Source organism: Lolium perenne, chromosome 4 (genome assembly GCF_019359855.2).
Source record: "Lolium perenne isolate Kyuss_39 chromosome 4, Kyuss_2.0, whole genome shotgun sequence".
Lineage (NCBI taxonomy): Eukaryota > Viridiplantae > Streptophyta > Magnoliopsida > Poales > Poaceae > Lolium > Lolium perenne.
This window is the reverse complement of record NC_067247.2, coordinates 377907407-377924307: the sequence shown is the minus strand read 5'-3', so window position 1 is coordinate 377924307 and position 16901 is coordinate 377907407. Positions and strand designations below refer to the sequence as shown.

Below are 16901 nucleotides of genomic sequence, written 5' to 3'. Positions count from 1 at the left end.
CGGATCATCACAATGCACATGTTTTAACCAAGTGTCACAAAGGGGTACCTCTATGCACTTTGTACAAAGGTCTAAGGAGAAAGCTCGCATTGGATTTCTCGCTATTGATTATTCTCAACTTAGACATCCATACCGGGACAACATAGACAACAGATAATGGACTCCTCTTTTATGCATAACAACAATTAATAATTTTCTCATATGAGATTGAGGATATATGTCCAAAACTGAAACTTCCACCATGGATCATGGCTTTAGTTAGCGGCCCAATGTTCTTCTCTAACAATATGCATGCTTAACCATAGGGTGGTAGATCTCTCTTACTTCAGACAAGACGGACATGCATAGCAACTCACATGAAATTCAACAATGAATAGTTGATGGCGTCCCCAGTGAACATGGTTATCGCGCAACAAGCAACTTAATAAGAGATAAAGTGCATAATTACATATTCAATACCACAATAGTTTTTAAGCTATTTGTCCCATGAGCTATATATTGCAAAGGTGAATGATGGAATTTTAAAGGTAGCACTCAAGCAATTTACTTTGGAATGGCGGGAAAATACCATGTAGTAGGTAGGTATGGTGGACACAAATGGCATAGTGGTTGGCTCAAGTATTTTGGATGCATGAGAAGTATTCCCTCTCGATACAAGGTTTAGGCTAGCAAGGCTTATTTGAAACAAACACAAGGATGAACCGGTGCAGCAAAACTCACATAAAATACATATTGAAAACATTATAAGACCCTACACCGTCTTCCTTGTTGTTCAAACTCAATACTAGAAATTATCTAGACCTTAGAGAAACCAAATATGCAAACCAAATTTTAGCATGCTCTATGTATTTCTTCATTAATGGGTGCAAAGCATATGATGCAAGAGCTTAAACATGAGCACAACAATTGCCAAGTATCACATTACCCAAGACATTAATAGCAATTACTACATGTATCATTTTCCAATTCCAACCATATAACAATTTAACGAAGAAGAAACTTCGCCATGAATACTAAAAGCTAAGAACACATGTGTTCATACGAACCAGCGGAGCGTGTCTCTCTCCCACACAAGCATTTATTCAAACAAAAACAAAAATAAAAGCATACAGACGCTCCAAGCAAAGCACATAAGATGTGACCGAATAAAAATATAGTTTCAAGAGAAGGAACCTGATAATTTGTCGATGAAGAAGGGGATGCCTTGGGTATCCCCAAGCTTAGACGCTTGAGTCTTCTTGATATATGCAGGGGTGAACCACCGGGGCATCCCCAAGCTTAGAGCTTTCACTCTTCTTGATCATGTTGCATCATACTCCTCTCTTGATCCTTGAAAACTTCCTCCACACCAAACTCGAAACAACTCATTAGAGGGTTAGTGCACAATAAAAATTAACATATTCAGAGGTGACACAATCATTCTTAACACTTCTGGACATTGCATAATGCTACTGGACATTAGTGGATCAAAGAAATTCATCCAACATAGCAAAAGAGGCAATGCGAAATAAAAGGCAGAATCTGTCAAAACAGAACAGTTCGTATTGACGAATTTTAAAATGGCACCAGACTTGCTCAAATGAAAATGCTCAAACTGAATGAAAGTTGCGTACATATCTGAGGATCATGCACGTAAATTGGCTTAATTTTCTGAGCTACCTACAGGGAGGTGGACCCAGATTCGTGACAGCAAAGAAATCTGGAACTGCGCAGTAATCCAAATCTAGTACTTACTTTTCTATCAACGGCTTTACTTGGCACAACAAAACACAAAACTAAGATAAGGAGAGGTTGCTACAGTAGTAAACAACTTCCAAGACACAAATATAAAACAAAGTACTGTAGCAAAATAACACATGGGTTATCTCCCAAGAAGTTCTTTCTTTATAGCCATTAAGATGGGCTCAGTAGTTTTAATAATCCATTCGCGGGAAATAGTATTTGAAGCAAAAGAGAGCTTCAAGAAGCAAATTCAAAACAAATTTAAGTCTAACATGCTTCCTATGAAGAGGAATCTTGTACACAAATGAATTCATGAAGAACAAAGTGACAAGCATAAGAGGATAAAACACGAGTAACTTCAAGATTCTCAACATAAAGAGGGGAAACTTAATATTATTAAGATGCATATAACCATATTTCCCTCTCTCATAATAACTTTCAGTAGCATCATTGATGAAATCCACAATATACCCATCACTTAAAACATTCTTATCATGGTTCATATGCATAGAAGTATCATTAATTTTGGCATAAGAAGAGTTCTTCTCATTAATAGTAATTGGAGCAAGATTATTATCAAGAATTTGAACATGGTAAACAAGTTGCATATTAAAAGAATTGTTTTTGGTAATCCAATCATGACTATGACAAGTTTCATAAGGATAATTATAACCTATATCATAGCATTCTTTATAATAATCATCAAAGATCGGAGGCACAGTGTCATCATAAGAAATAGAATAGTTATCTTTCACAGTCGGTTTATCTATAACCATACCATCATTGTTATTAGAAGGAGATGTATCAAACACATAATGATCAGTAGCAAAAGGATTTTCAAACACCTCTTCCCCAAGCTTACAGCTTTCTATATTATTATGGGAGGAAGCATGGATAGCACTGACACTATGGCAATTATTATCATCATTTTCAGAATTAGTTTCCCAGAGATTTGCAATATCAAAAGTAGTGTGTTCATTCAAATCATGATTGCTAATGTATGTAAAGGGCATAGGAAGATCATCGTATTCAGATTCATTATCACAATAATCATTAGGAGCAACATACTTACGGTTACCTAGCGTTATCTCATTCACGCGAGGATACGCCGTTACCTCTTTCTTTTTATTCTCCTTCTTCTTCTTCTTCTTCGTTCCCTTCTTCTTCTTCTTCTCTTCCTTCTCCTCGTTCCCTTCTTTAGGAGGAAGAGGCTTGAAGGGTGGCTCGTCCGCATAACCTGATTTACTTTCAGAAACAATAGAAGAAACTTGGGAGGATCCCTCCTTTTCATTAATTAGTTGAAAACACACAGCGGTCCTATCATATTTTGGCAAGGTGTCATCTTCTAAAATATTTTGTATGTAAGTATTTGTATGGCTATTATCAATGCAATAAGAAAAACACCCATGCAGGACATCATCAATATCAAGATCACTCATATGTAACAAAGAGATTTTTCTCGACAGTTCTTCACACCCCAAAAATAAAGTAAGTTCATCATGCTGATTAGGAGTAATTTCATCATCACAATACAAATTTGCAGCACTCATTGGGTTCAAATTATCATTGGAGGAGCATTGAAAATTAAAATGACCCACTTCATGGCAAACTTCACAAATAAAAGGATAAAGGGCACAAACTTTTTTACCAAGATCATCTAGAGCCCTAAACCACTTTCTAGTTTTTTCATTAATATGATGGATGCAATATTCATCTTTGACTTGATTAATTCCGCAAGGCCTATGCATTCCAGAAAAATTAACATGCTTATAAGAAATAGCATTTTTAGGAGTTTGAGCATGCTTATTGCAATAATTAACAACAATTTCATTCTTCATGCAAGCCTCTTTAAAAGGTTCATGATACTTATCAAAATTATTTTTAGGCAATTCAAAATGAGAAGCAAAGGCTTTATAAAGATTTGCAGCAACTTGAGAGTCAAGACCATAAGTAGCACTCATATTTCGAAATTTATCGGTATCCATAAAAGCTTCAATGCATTCATAATCATAATTTATACCTGACTCTTTACCTTTGTCGTTCTCCCATCCTTCAGCGTTGTCCTCAATCCGATCAAGAAGATCCCACCTAGCTTCAACCTCTTTGCTTGTGAAAGATCCTTCCGAACACGCGTCCAGATAGTCCTTGTGTTGTCCTGAAAGCCTCGCATAAAAATTATTAACAATAACATTACGGGGGAGCTCATGAATGGGACATTTGAGCATTAGTGACTTCAATCTCCCCCACGCTTGAGAAATACTCTCTCCATCACGAGGATAAAAGTTATAAATATAATTCCTATCAATATGCACTTCATGAGGAGGATAAAATTTAGAATAAAAGAGAGATGCAATTTCCTCCCAACCAAGAGAATGTCTATTCTCCAACAATTTATACCAATGTGCCGCTTTACCAGACATCGAAACGGAGAATAGCTTCTTCTTCACTTCATCCATAGAGATACCTGCACACTTGAATAACCCGCATAATTCGTGCAAAAACAGTAAATGATCTCTAGGATGGACAGTTCCATCCCCTTTATAGTGGTTGTCCATAACACGTTCAATAATTTTCATAGGTATTTTATACTGAATACTTTCAGCAGGTGGATTCAAAATATCAGAAGCATCATTAGAGTTATCGCATATGGGAGATAAAGCATTATCAAAACAAATTTTCTCCCCTAAAGATGGGAAGCTAAAAAGATCACAAAAACTAGCTTCCCCAAGCTTAGACTTCTCCATAGCATTAGCAGTAATTGCATTCATACTAATAACATCACTACTAGCATGCAAATAAGGTTCCATAGGTTTTTTAATTTTTGCATCAAACAATTCTAAATCAGGAAAAAGACTAAAAAGCTCACCAATTTTTTTGTTGTTTTCCATTATGCCTAACTAGTGTAAACAAGAAACAAAAAGTTGCAATTGCAGGATCTAAAGGAAATAGCTTCGAGTACTTACAATGGCGGAAAATAGCTTGGTAGCCGAGGTCCGGAGTGTGAGTACCTTTTACCTTTCCTCCCCGGCAACGGCGCCAGAAAAGTGCTTGATGTCTACGTTCCCCCTCCTTTCCTGTAGACGGTGTTGGGCCTCCAAGAGCAGAGGTTTGTAGAACAGCAGCAAGTTTTCCCTTAAGTGGATCACCCAAGGTTTATCGAACTCAGGGAGGAAGAGGTCAAAGATATCCCTCTCATGCAACCCTGCAACCACAAAGCAAGAAGTCTCTTGTGTCCCCAACACACCTAATAGGTGCACTAGTTCGGCGAAGAGATAGTGAAATACAGGTGGTATGAATATATATGAGCAGTAGCAACGGTGCTGAGAAAATAGCTTTGGCGTGTAGTTGATGGTGGTAGTATTGCAGCGATAACGCTGTGAGAAACAGAAACAAGCAACGATAGCGATGTTTAGGAACAAGGCCTAGGGATTACACTTTCACTAGTGGACACTCTCAACATTGATCACATAACAGAATAGATAAATGCATACTCTACACTTTTGTTGGATGATGAACACATTGCGTAGGATTACACGAACCCTCAATGCCGGAGTTAACAAGCTCCACAATTACTTTTCATATTTTAGTAACCTTATAGTGTAAGATAGATCAAAAGACTAAACCAAGTACTAACATAGCATGCACACTGTCACCTTCATGCATATGTAGGAGGAATAGATCACATCAATATTATCATAGCAATAGTTAACTTTGCAATCTACAAGAGATCATGATCATAGCATAAACCAAGTACTAACACGGTGCACACACTGTCACCTTTACACACGTGCAGGAGGAATAGAACTACTTTAATAACTTTGCTAGAGTAGCACATAGATAGTAGTGATACAAAACTCATATGAATCTCAATCATGTAAAGCAGCTCATGAGATTATTGTATTGAGGTACATGGGAGAGAGATGAACCACATAGCTACAGCGAAGCCCTCAGCCTCGGGGGTGGATTACTCCCTCCTCATCATGGAGGCAGCGATGGCGGTGAAGATGGCGGTGAAGACGGCGGTGGAGATGGCTCCGGGGGCAATTCCCCGTCCGGCGGGAGTGCCGGAGAGAGTTCTGTCCCCCGAATTGGAGTTTCTTGACGGTGGCGGCGCCCACAGTCTTTACGGAGTTTCGTCAATTGGTACTGCGTTTTTAGGTCGAAAAGGGCTTTTATAGGCGAAGAGGCGGCGCGAGGGGGCACACAGGGCGCCACACCCTAGGCCGGCGCGGCCTAGGCCTGGCCGCGCCGCCATGTGGTGTGGTGGCCCCCTGGCCCCTCTCCGACTCTTCTTCGGTGTTCTGGACGCTTAGGAAAAATAGGAGGTTTGGCGTTGATTTCGTCCAATTAGAGAATATTGCCCGAACAGCCTTTCTGGAACCAAAAACAGCAGAAAACAGGAACTGGCACTGTGGCATCTTGTTAATAGGTTAGTTCCGGAAAATGCATGAAAATGATATAAAGTGTGAACAAAACATGTTGGTATTGTCATAAAACAAGCATGGAACATCGGAAATTATAGATACGTTGGAGACGTATCAACGATGAAGAGGCTTGCATTTGCAAGAAATTAAGTGGGAGCGCTGAGACATATTTATAATACTTATGTAGATGACATATAGTTGGTTATAAATGATGTAATTATATACTTGATTAAAAAGGTTTCATTGAGAAATTAACTTCATTGAAAAGATATGGACTGAAACAAATTTAGTGTCAAGATCTATGAAGATAGATTGAAACACATAATAAGTTTAAGTCAAAGTACATAGAATGGATATTGAAGCAGTTCAATAATAGAAATATTAAGAAAATGTTCTTGTCATGTGAAGGTTTAACAAGACTTGAGTGTATCTGACACTCGATGAGTAAAAACACATGAGTGATTTTAGATCATGAATAATATGTACATAATCAGATATCTTGTGCTCTAAAAAGTTAGGAGCATATACCAGAATGATTCATGTGATGATCATTGAAAAACAGTAAGAATATTCTTGAGTACTTAAGAAGAACCAAGAATATATATATATATAGTTTTTGTATGAAGAAATGACAAAACAAATCGCTGTAAAGGGTTGCACCGATATTTGTTTTTGTCACATATGAAAATAAAATTTCAATTTCAAATTAGACTAAGTGTTGTTTAAAAGGTAGCACAATGAGCTAGAAGTTGTCTATGCTAGATTTAGAAGAGTTCTAAATATTGTGACGGATTCTACAAAAGAAGGCAGAGTATGTCATTGTTTTGACAATGACAAAGGATCTTTTAGAACTTGGTGTAGTTCCGACAGAGTCAGAACTTTGAAGCTATATTGTGTGTGACAATATTAGTGACATATTTCAGACCGCGGAATTAAGGTTCCACCAGAAGACCAAACATATTTAATGCCGACTCATTTGGAAATGAGTGATGCGTTGAGACGCAAATGAATTACAAAATACATACGGTTTTGAGCATGTCAAATCCGTTGACTAAAACCTCTCCCGTGAGCAAAACATAATAAAGCACCGGAAGGCCAAGGTGTTATATCTTTACAAATGTAAACTAGATTATTGACTCTAGTGCAAGTGTGAGACTGTTGGAGATATTTCCAAGAGGCAATAATAAATGGTTATTATATATCTTTGTTTATGATAATGTTTACATACCATGCTATAATTGTATTAACCGAAACATTGATACATGTGTGTTATGTGAACAACAAGGAGTCCCTAGTAAACCTCTTGTATAACTAGCTTGTTGATTAATAGATGATCATGGTTTCGTGATCATGAACATTGGATGTTATTAATAACAAGGTTATGTCATTATATGAATGATGTAATGGACACACCCAATTAAGCGTAGCATAAGATCACGTCATTAAGTTATTTGCTATAAGCTTTCAATACATAGTTACCTGTGGCACACCCGGGATCAGGGTTAGACAAATACCAGATCTTCGTCTGACATAAGTCTAACCTAGAGCTCGAGAGACTACAGTGAGAGAATCGTAACACAACAGTGACTCTACGACTCAAAAAGTAATACCAGCTCATAACTGAGCGAAGAACCAAAGTATTACAAGCAGAGGTCACTGACCTGGCATACATCAATCAACGGAAGCAAAGTTATGCTATTAGACATAGCAAGATAGCAAAAGGCCTAAGAGGCCAGGAGCATAACGGCGACGTCCCGGCCCATAGATTCCAGTGCCACAGGAACCCCAAGCTACTCGTCGATGTCGACTAGAAACCACCATCTGTTGGAGCGACTTCTTCTGAAACAAAAGCATGCAAAGCTGAGTACAGGGACTCAGCAAGACTTAGTACAACCTTTTAGCAAAGCGGATATGCGGGCTTTCTGTGGAGCTTCTTTTGCGTAAAGCCAGTTTTCCTTTGTAAGACAAGAGAGAGGAGAAGCTCGACTACTCAGAACCTTTTAAAGGGGATAAGAGAGCGACAACTCTATCTCTATTGATCATCATATTGTATCCACCAATCTTCATCATTTCGAACCACTATCATCGGATCACCCCTCAACACCCGGAGAAGGTGTCCGTAAACACACATTGGTTGCCAAGTTTTACGATCAGGTTAAAGTTCTCTATGATCTCCACGTCCGTTCCCAAGTCGTCCGTAACCGTGGACACGGCTTTTCGAAAAGATTTAACCCTGCAGGGGTGCACAACTTTACCCACACGTGCCAACCGACTCTTAATGCCAAGCTATTAGCTCTCTTCCTTGGAAAGCTGGCAGAGGGTGGTCGACCACGACCTTTACCTTGCTGTCGCCGAGACCATGAGTCACGCGCTAAGGATTGTTCCGCCGTAACGGGTCAAGTCCCGAAGTCGGTCCTTAACGATGTGAGGCGAGGTGGGTTTCCCCAGGGACTCTAACCCCAGCCACCACGGCCACGCTTACCTACCTGTATGCTATGCACCTTTTCGCAAACATTTTCGATGCATATGTCCAAATAACGCGCAAACTATGTGACTCATGGAATCTACTAGGCAAGTTAGTGAGTCGAGAGGGTACCATAATAGGGCCTCGCGTGGTTGTACGCTCAATCTTGGTTCAAGAGGCGAGAACTCGGTTCCTAGGGTCGGCAGAAACGAAACAACCCACCACATCCCAATGTGGCCTCTCGTCTGAGCCTTTAATCATGTTTATCAACATCTCTATACTTACCACGTCAACCTGTCATGCTAGTTTCATTTCATTGTAAGGCTCCAGTCCGAAGACCGGAGTTGCAGCGTAACAAACTAAGCATGGCTAAGCATAAAGATATAAAGGCTCTAGCGATGCACACATGCCAAACCTAGTTGTGCTAGGAGCAGTGGATCAGGGTATTTGAGGCTACAAGGGTGGAACATGCAATAGATAGGGTAACTCTACCTATCGATAAAAGACAGTTGAATCGTATGCAATATGTAGGAACCAGAGTAAAAGCATTTCAAAATCATATATGAACCAGGCTAGGGCTTGCCTTTGTCCCTGACAAAAATGTAGTGGATCTTCGAAGATCCCATGCTTGACTTGTTCATCGGTGGACAATTATTGATCTTCGGTGTTGTTGATCTTCATCGTCTCGGACTCGTACTCTATCGATCGCGAAGAAGCAAACACCGGAAAGGTAAAACAATCAACACGTGGCATCGATGCAATGCTCATACAAGGATGATGATATGACATGTTAAAGGTATGGAAACTAACCCTAATACATCATCAATTTAAATGGAATTCAAGTGCATAAAAACATTGCATTTCGATGACTTCCATAAAGTGGTATTTCGTTATTCTAACAAAATTGTTAATTGAAGTTGTTCAAAAATGCATGATAATAACTTAAATAGGTAGGTTTCACTTTTCTGAACATTATGATATCTGGTTTGTAATTTTCGGTTAAAGTATGAATTACTTATGGATTTTATCAGGTTTCACATTTCCTGAAATTCCTGCAACAGGGGGAAACGAGTTTCAAAGAAGGCAGCTACTAGGTACTCCTCTCAGCTCAGAAACCAGTAAGCGACATGGTTTAGTCTGGACTCGACTACACATGCCGAGGCTGTGCTGAACTTAGTGAAAACGTCACTTCCAGAAGGTATGGCTGTAGCTAACCTGACATCCTGAAACTAGCTAGGATAACTGTATACAGAGTAACGCTGCAGCAAGTCTAAGTTTAGAGTGTGTTTTTACTATTTTTTTCAGAGATTGACGACCAGTCCTGAAGTTGTATTAAACATCACTCAGAAATATGGTACTAGCAGATCATATTGACAGGAACAAGTGCTCAAACGAAAAGTGTGTGTAGCCGAACTTTAGTTTCTACAGAAGGTGTACTAGCTGCCATGACAAACACTATGACCTGATACGTATTTGCAGGCCAGGAGCATGTAAAGCTGAACCTTCTTCTATCTCTGGCCAGGATTACTAACAGCAACATATGCGTGCTTACAAACCGGAGTATGTGTTTAGAAACTGATGTTTGTGTGTGCATCTTCTAGGCTTACATACACACGTACCAAACTGGTTTGCCTCTAAACCAACAGCAGCAGGCAAACAACGGAAATTTCTGTACGAAGATGATTCTGAATATGAAGTGGTCATTACCAGCTATACCTGATCGAGAGAGAGAGAGAACAGATAAGCTCGGGAGAACTGACTGCTCACCATGAACGCCATGGAGTGGCCGGAGAGGTCAGATAGCGATGACACGGCCAGCCGACGTTCGGGAAGACGCGGACGGCGGCGTCGATTCCTGGCCACCCGCGTCGATTCCTTCGGTGTGGAGGTAGCACCTGACAAGGCAAAGCCTCCAGGATGCTCGCCGGAGCTTCGGGCGGCCGGCAGCGGCGGTGCTGAACGGCAGCCGTGCTAGGGTTTCAGGAGAGCTCCGCGAGTGAGCGAGGAAGGGAAGGTGAGTGAGGGGAGAGGGCAGGGCGTCGTGGAGGCTTATCCCCGCCCAGGGGCGGCGAGCGGCGGCGCGAATCCCTTCGGGGATCGACGACGCAGGCGGCGACAGGCAGGAGCCTGTGTGGCTGTAGGTAGAAGACAAGGGGTGGGTTTTCGAAACCCCCTATGTCTTGGAGATTTCCGGGGAAATTTAAAAACAGGCCATATTTCCATATCATTTTCTATTTTCGCAACCTTTTGAGAGATTCAAAATAACTGCAAACTTTATATAAAATATTTAGTGGCCTTCCTAATAAAAGTTGAAAGTCCACACATTTTTGTTTTGAGGTTTTCAAACATGTGAACACATTTCAAATAGAGAAAGACTTGCATAAACCTAGGGTTTCCACTTTAATTTATTTGCAAAATTTTCTTAATGCAAATTACATGATGCTCATGATGCACAAAACAACTCCTAATTATGTTTAGCAAAACAGGGATGTTACAACTCTATCCCCCTTACAAGAATCTCGTCCCCGAGATTCCTAAGGTAGGAAAAGAGAAGGTAACAAGGACTACACCGTCCTTCAACAAGCTTGTCGATACCACGACGATCTTCTATGTTGAAGAAGTTGATCCACGACACCATGAATGAAGCGCTTCATTTTCTTCCCTTGAGGTTGTTGCTCAACTGCACCTAAAGGAAAGAGGGAACAACTCTGGAACGATGGATCTTCACGAAGATCGAGTATTTCATGGTTAACTCATGGAAGGAATGTTCAAAAACATCTCTTGAACTAACCAACATGAAACACGTCAAGGTAACGGAGGAGACAAAAGAAGTTTCAAATTTTGGTAGACAATTTCTCCACGCTTGACGAAGGGACAAGGTAGCGAGGAGTTAAATTGCCTTTGATACCATAACGAGGCACTCTTGGAGAGTGTAACTCGTAGAAGCACAAATGATTATCCAACGAGAGCAACTTTGAATTTCAAAATCATAGTCACTCTTTTGGTATGGGTACATGAAACGATTGAGGTGCATTCAAAAGGCTGGGGACCATAGATGGCTGACGGATTCACACAACGTGTGAATTGATTAGAAATTCAGGTACTGGCCAACAGAAAGGGAAGGGTACTGGCTAGGGAAGTGCCAAGGATCAGCGGGGAGTGAAATTTCTCCGAACAAAGTTGTTGTCACCGGAGAAATGATTTCGAAGGATTGACCGAGAGACATTTAGCAACTTTGCTTATAATGTTCTCCTTGATGTTCTAGACACCAATATTAGGCTATTGACTAGCCTTCAATAGGTCATCAAGTGAAGGCCAGACTTCGGAATTGAAAGACATCATAAGGGCAACTCCTAGAATAAGTCGGACAAGATCCTTATGGAGAGTGGTTATTCTTGATGATTCAAGAGATTATGACATTAGACCTTCCGACTAATTGTGTTAACCAGGACATCAATCTTGCCAGATGTACAAAGAGACCTATGTCAAAAATCCTTGAGAAACACTAACCATCATTGCCGCTTGAGATTCAGCTTATGTTAGGTGTAACGATATCCGAATAGAAGATTTGCAACAGTTACCACCAAGGTAAAGTTGCTAGATTCTCAAGATATAGACTACAATGTCAAGCTCCAAAGATTGAGCTAGATTGCGTAATACATATGGTTACGACTGCCAAAGGCAAGTGCGTGCATATAAACTTGCAATGTAACACAAGTGAGTCCTTATGGGGCCATCAAAGAAGATTTTGAAGTTCTTAAGCTTCTTTAAATTCTTGAACATACCAGTCAGTGGCTTGGTGTGCATAGAGGAACATTCCAAGGAATGGAGGTAACAACCTTCCATCTCAAGAATACTTCGCACATGCCTGAACGACTTGTGATGATTTCCGAGGATAACAAAGGGAACTCGACTTAGATCCACGGCGACATCTTTCAGCAAGTGCACGTGAACTAGAGAAGGTCACTTCCAACATCCAAAACACATACTTCATGATAACACAAAGATGGTTCTCAAAAGTTTCCAATATTAGTGCCAACTGTTCAATATGAATATCTTTAAACATGGAGGAAATAAGAATGCCATCGATGGGCTCAATAACAAACTTATCAAGATACTCCAATGAGGGACTCATATTCTCTATGAACTTGACAGAAATATTGATCAGACCAAAGACATGATGGTGTACGAAGGCGAGACACCATGAGTAAAAACATCATCAAGATAGTCCTTGGAACGGAGTTTGATTTGACGATAGCCCAAACTCAAATCAAATATGGGGAAGATATCATATCCATTGAGGAGATACTTTCAGACTTCAACACAAACAACACTAGACATCCCTTTATGAAGGAACAAAGTTGGATAGAGCTCTTGTCTTTCAACTCTCCATGTTATTGTTTAAGCTCAACCAATTAATCCTGGGTATATTGTACGGTTTCTTGGAGAAGGAGAAGTTCACAGAACTAACTAACTCATGAACTCGATAACACGGTCATGTAACAACATGGTAATACTTCTAGAAAGACAACTAGAATATCACGAACCACCGGTATATCACTGAGTTCGAGAGGGGATCTTGCTTTACAAAGCAACCGATGTGGTCTTAAGAGCTTTGGCATAACCTAACTCTTTGACCGAATATGTGAGCCTGAACAAATGAACTTGGCAACACAATCAAACTTCCCTTAGTAATTAGCGAACCAATCATGCTAAGAATGACACAATTGTCCTTGGATTTCAGAGCAATTAGAATTGCTAAGAATCTCGGATAGCCACATCAATAAGTACACCCCAACATTCCCAAGCACGGACAGCTCGGAGGAAGGTTGAGTAAAGACGTGCAAGAGAATCACTTCATCAATAAGGCCATGATATACAACACGACCTCATGATATAAAAGATGGTGATACTCTAAGGTAGAACAGCATAGAAGCTAACGAGAATTCTTAATCTGCGGATTACAATACTTTGACCAAGTCTTAGAAACGGACGAGGTACTGGAGTTTGTTTCTCCTGACATACCGAAGTGGAATGTCTTGACGGACCACAAGGGTAACATGCATTGGAGACACCAATGCACATTTACAACTTGGCTGCTAACTAGCAGACAAAGGTCAGAATGTAACAAAAGAGGAGGAACATGATCAGGATCAGAATTCCTGAGATGTAGATGCACAAGTTAACACTTTTTGTGAAGCTCATGCTAGAAGAAAGGTGTTGCAGAGTCACAAACATAGATGAGAGACTCACAAAGAGCACTCTTGTCGTGATACATTTGGTTCAATGAGAGAACCTCTGCGATAGCTAGTGGAAGGGAAAGATCTTTATTGCCACAACTCAACACGACAATAACCACAAGCTTGAAGGCTATATTGATTTGAATTTAGCCATCCCGATGTGATGTTTGAACATTAACACCAGTGTTCAATGGAATGGATCTTGGGTTAAAGGCCAGCTTCATGTACTAAGATTCATTAGAATCCAGCTCAATCGGGGACCTTCGGTTCAAGTCCAGGGGTTAAAACCCAGAAAGAAGTAACTACTAAATGAGTGACACGGAGGACACTATGATGTAGTAATCACGATGTACCATCTAAAAGCAATGCATAGCTTCTGAAGTACCCAAGAAAATAGAAAGGTGGCATTCAAGGCGAAAGGAAACCTCGAAGCCTAGAACAGAAGGATGTGGAACCCACAAAATGGAGAGATCATGATGGAAAGAAATCTCTCTATTAGAACAAAACAAGGAGGATGCACAGAACACACTCGACTCTAGAGAACTCTGCACTAGGTCAATTGGTTTAGGAACGACATGCCTTCGGGGCACCTAAGTTTGAAAGACTAGAAGAGATAGAAAAACTTTCAAATCAACACAAGGTAAGGCACCTTAGAATTAGAGCGGTACCAGATAAGGAGTAAAAAGAAGCCTAATCAGATTTTCGCAAATACTTTTACTTTCAAATAGTTTTCACAAACACTAGACTCAACATCGACCAGTAGAAAGAGCTTCCTACAGGCAGTCCTGCTCTGATACCAAAACCTGTGGCACACCCGGGATCAGGGTTAGACAAATACCAGATCTTCGTCTGACATAAGTCTAACCTAGAGCTCGAGAGACTACAGTGAGAGAATCGTAACACAACAGTGACTCTACGACTCAAAAAGTAATACCAGCTCATAACTGAGCGAAGAACCAAAGTATTACAAGCAGAGGTCACTGATCTGGCATACATCAATCAACGGAAGCAAAGTTATGCTATTAGACATAGCAAGATAGCAAAAGGCCTAAGAGGCCAGGAGCATAACGGCGACGTCCCAGCCCATAGATTCCAGGCTGCCACCTGGGAACCCCAAGCTACTCGTCGATGTCGACTAGAAACCACCATCTGTTGGAGCGACTTCTTCTGAAACAAAAGCATGCAAAGCTGAGTACAGGGACTCAGCAAGACTTAGTACAACCTTTTAGCAAAGCGGATATGCGGGCTTTCTGTGGAGCTTCTTTTGCGTAAAGCCAGTTTTCCTTTGTAAGACAAGAGAGAGGAGAAGCTCGACTACTCAGAACCTTTTAAAGGGGATAAGAGAGCGACAACTCTATCTCTATTGATCATCATATTGTATCCACCAATCTTCATCATTTCGAACCACTATCATCGGATCACCCCTCAACACCCGGAGAAGGTGTCCGTAAACACACATTGGTTGCCAAGTTTTACGATCAGGTTAAAGTTCTCTATGATCTCCACGTCCGTTCCCAAGTCGTCCGTAACCGTGGACACGGCTTTTCGAAAAGATTTAACCCTGCAGGGGTGCACAACTTTACCCACACGTGCCAACCGACTCTTAATGCCAAGCTATTAGCTCTCTTCCTTGGAAAGGCGCGTAGGGTGGTCGACCACGACCTTTACCTTGCTGTCGCCGAGACCATGAGTCACGCGCTAAGGATTGTTCCGCCGTAACGGGTCAAGTCCCGAAGTCGGTCCTTAACGATGTGAGGCAAGGTGGGTTTCCCCAGGGACTCTAACCCCAGCCACCACGGCCACGCTTACCTACCTGTATGCTATGCACCTTTTCGCAAACATTTTCGATGCATATGTCCAAATAACGCGCAAACTATGTGACTCATGGAATCTACTAGGCAAGTTAGTGAGTCGAGAGGGTACCATAATAGGGCCTCGCGTGGTTGTACGCTCAATCTTGGTTCAAGAGGCGAGAACTCGGTTCCTAGGGTCGGCAGAAACGAAACAACCCACCACATCCCAATGTGGCCTCTCGTCTGAGCCTTTAATCATGTTTATCAACATCTCTATACTTACCACGTCAACTTTGTCATGCTAGTTTCATTTCATTGTAAGGCTCCGGTCCAAGACCGGAGTTGCGGCGTAACAAACTAAGCATGGCTAAGCATAAAGATATAAAGGCTCTAGCGATGCACACATGCCAAACCTAGTTGTGCTAGGAGCGGTGGATCGAGGTATTTGAGGCTACAAGGGTGGAACATGCAATAGATAGGGTAACTCTACCTATCGATAAAAGACAGATTGAATCGTATGCAATATGTAGGAACCAGAGTAAAAGCATTTCAAAAATCATATATGAACCAGGCTAGGGCTTGCCTTTGTCCACGACAAAAATGTAGTGGATCTTCGAAGATCCCATGCTTGACTTGTTCATCGGTGGACAATTATTGATCTTCGGTGTTGTTGATCTTCATCGTCTCGGACTCGTACTCTATCGATCGCGAAGAAGCAAACACCGGAAAGGTAAAACAATCAACACGTGGCATCGATGCAATGCTCATACAAGGATGATGATATGACATGTTAAAGGTATGGAAACTAACCCTAATACATCATCAATTTAAATGGAATTCAAGTGCATAAAAACATTGCATTTCGATGACTTCCATAAAGTGGTATTTCGTTATTCTAACAAAATTGTTAATTGAAGTTGTTCAAAAATGCATGATAATAACTTAAATAGGTAGGTTTCACTTTTCTGAACATTATGATATCTGGTTTGTAATTTTCGGTTAAAGTATGAATTACTTATGGATTTTATCAGGTTTCACATTTCCTGAAATTCCTGCAACAGGGGGAAACGAGTTTCAAAGAAGGCAGCTACTAGGTACTCCTCTCAGCTCAGAAACCAGTAAGCGACATGGTTTAGTCTGGACTCGACTACACATGCCGAGGCTGTGCTGAACTTAGTGAAAACGTCACTTCCAGAAGGTATGGCTGTAGCTAACCTGACATCCTGAAACTAGCTAGGATAACTATATACAGAGTAAC

General features: G+C 40.8%; 1 long non-coding RNA gene across 1 annotated transcript; it reads right to left on the bottom strand.

Annotated features, from left to right (window-relative positions):
- Window positions 1-7925: 7925 nt before the first annotated feature.
- On the bottom strand, window positions 7926-10768 carry LOC139830730 (uncharacterized). The gene is made up of 3 exons (XR_011744097.1): window positions 10378-10768; window positions 9194-9308; window positions 7926-7985 (listed from the first exon to the last, which is right to left on the bottom strand). It is a non-coding gene; the product is annotated as an uncharacterized lncRNA (long non-coding RNA).
- Between the last annotated feature and the right edge of the window lie 6133 nt (window positions 10769-16901).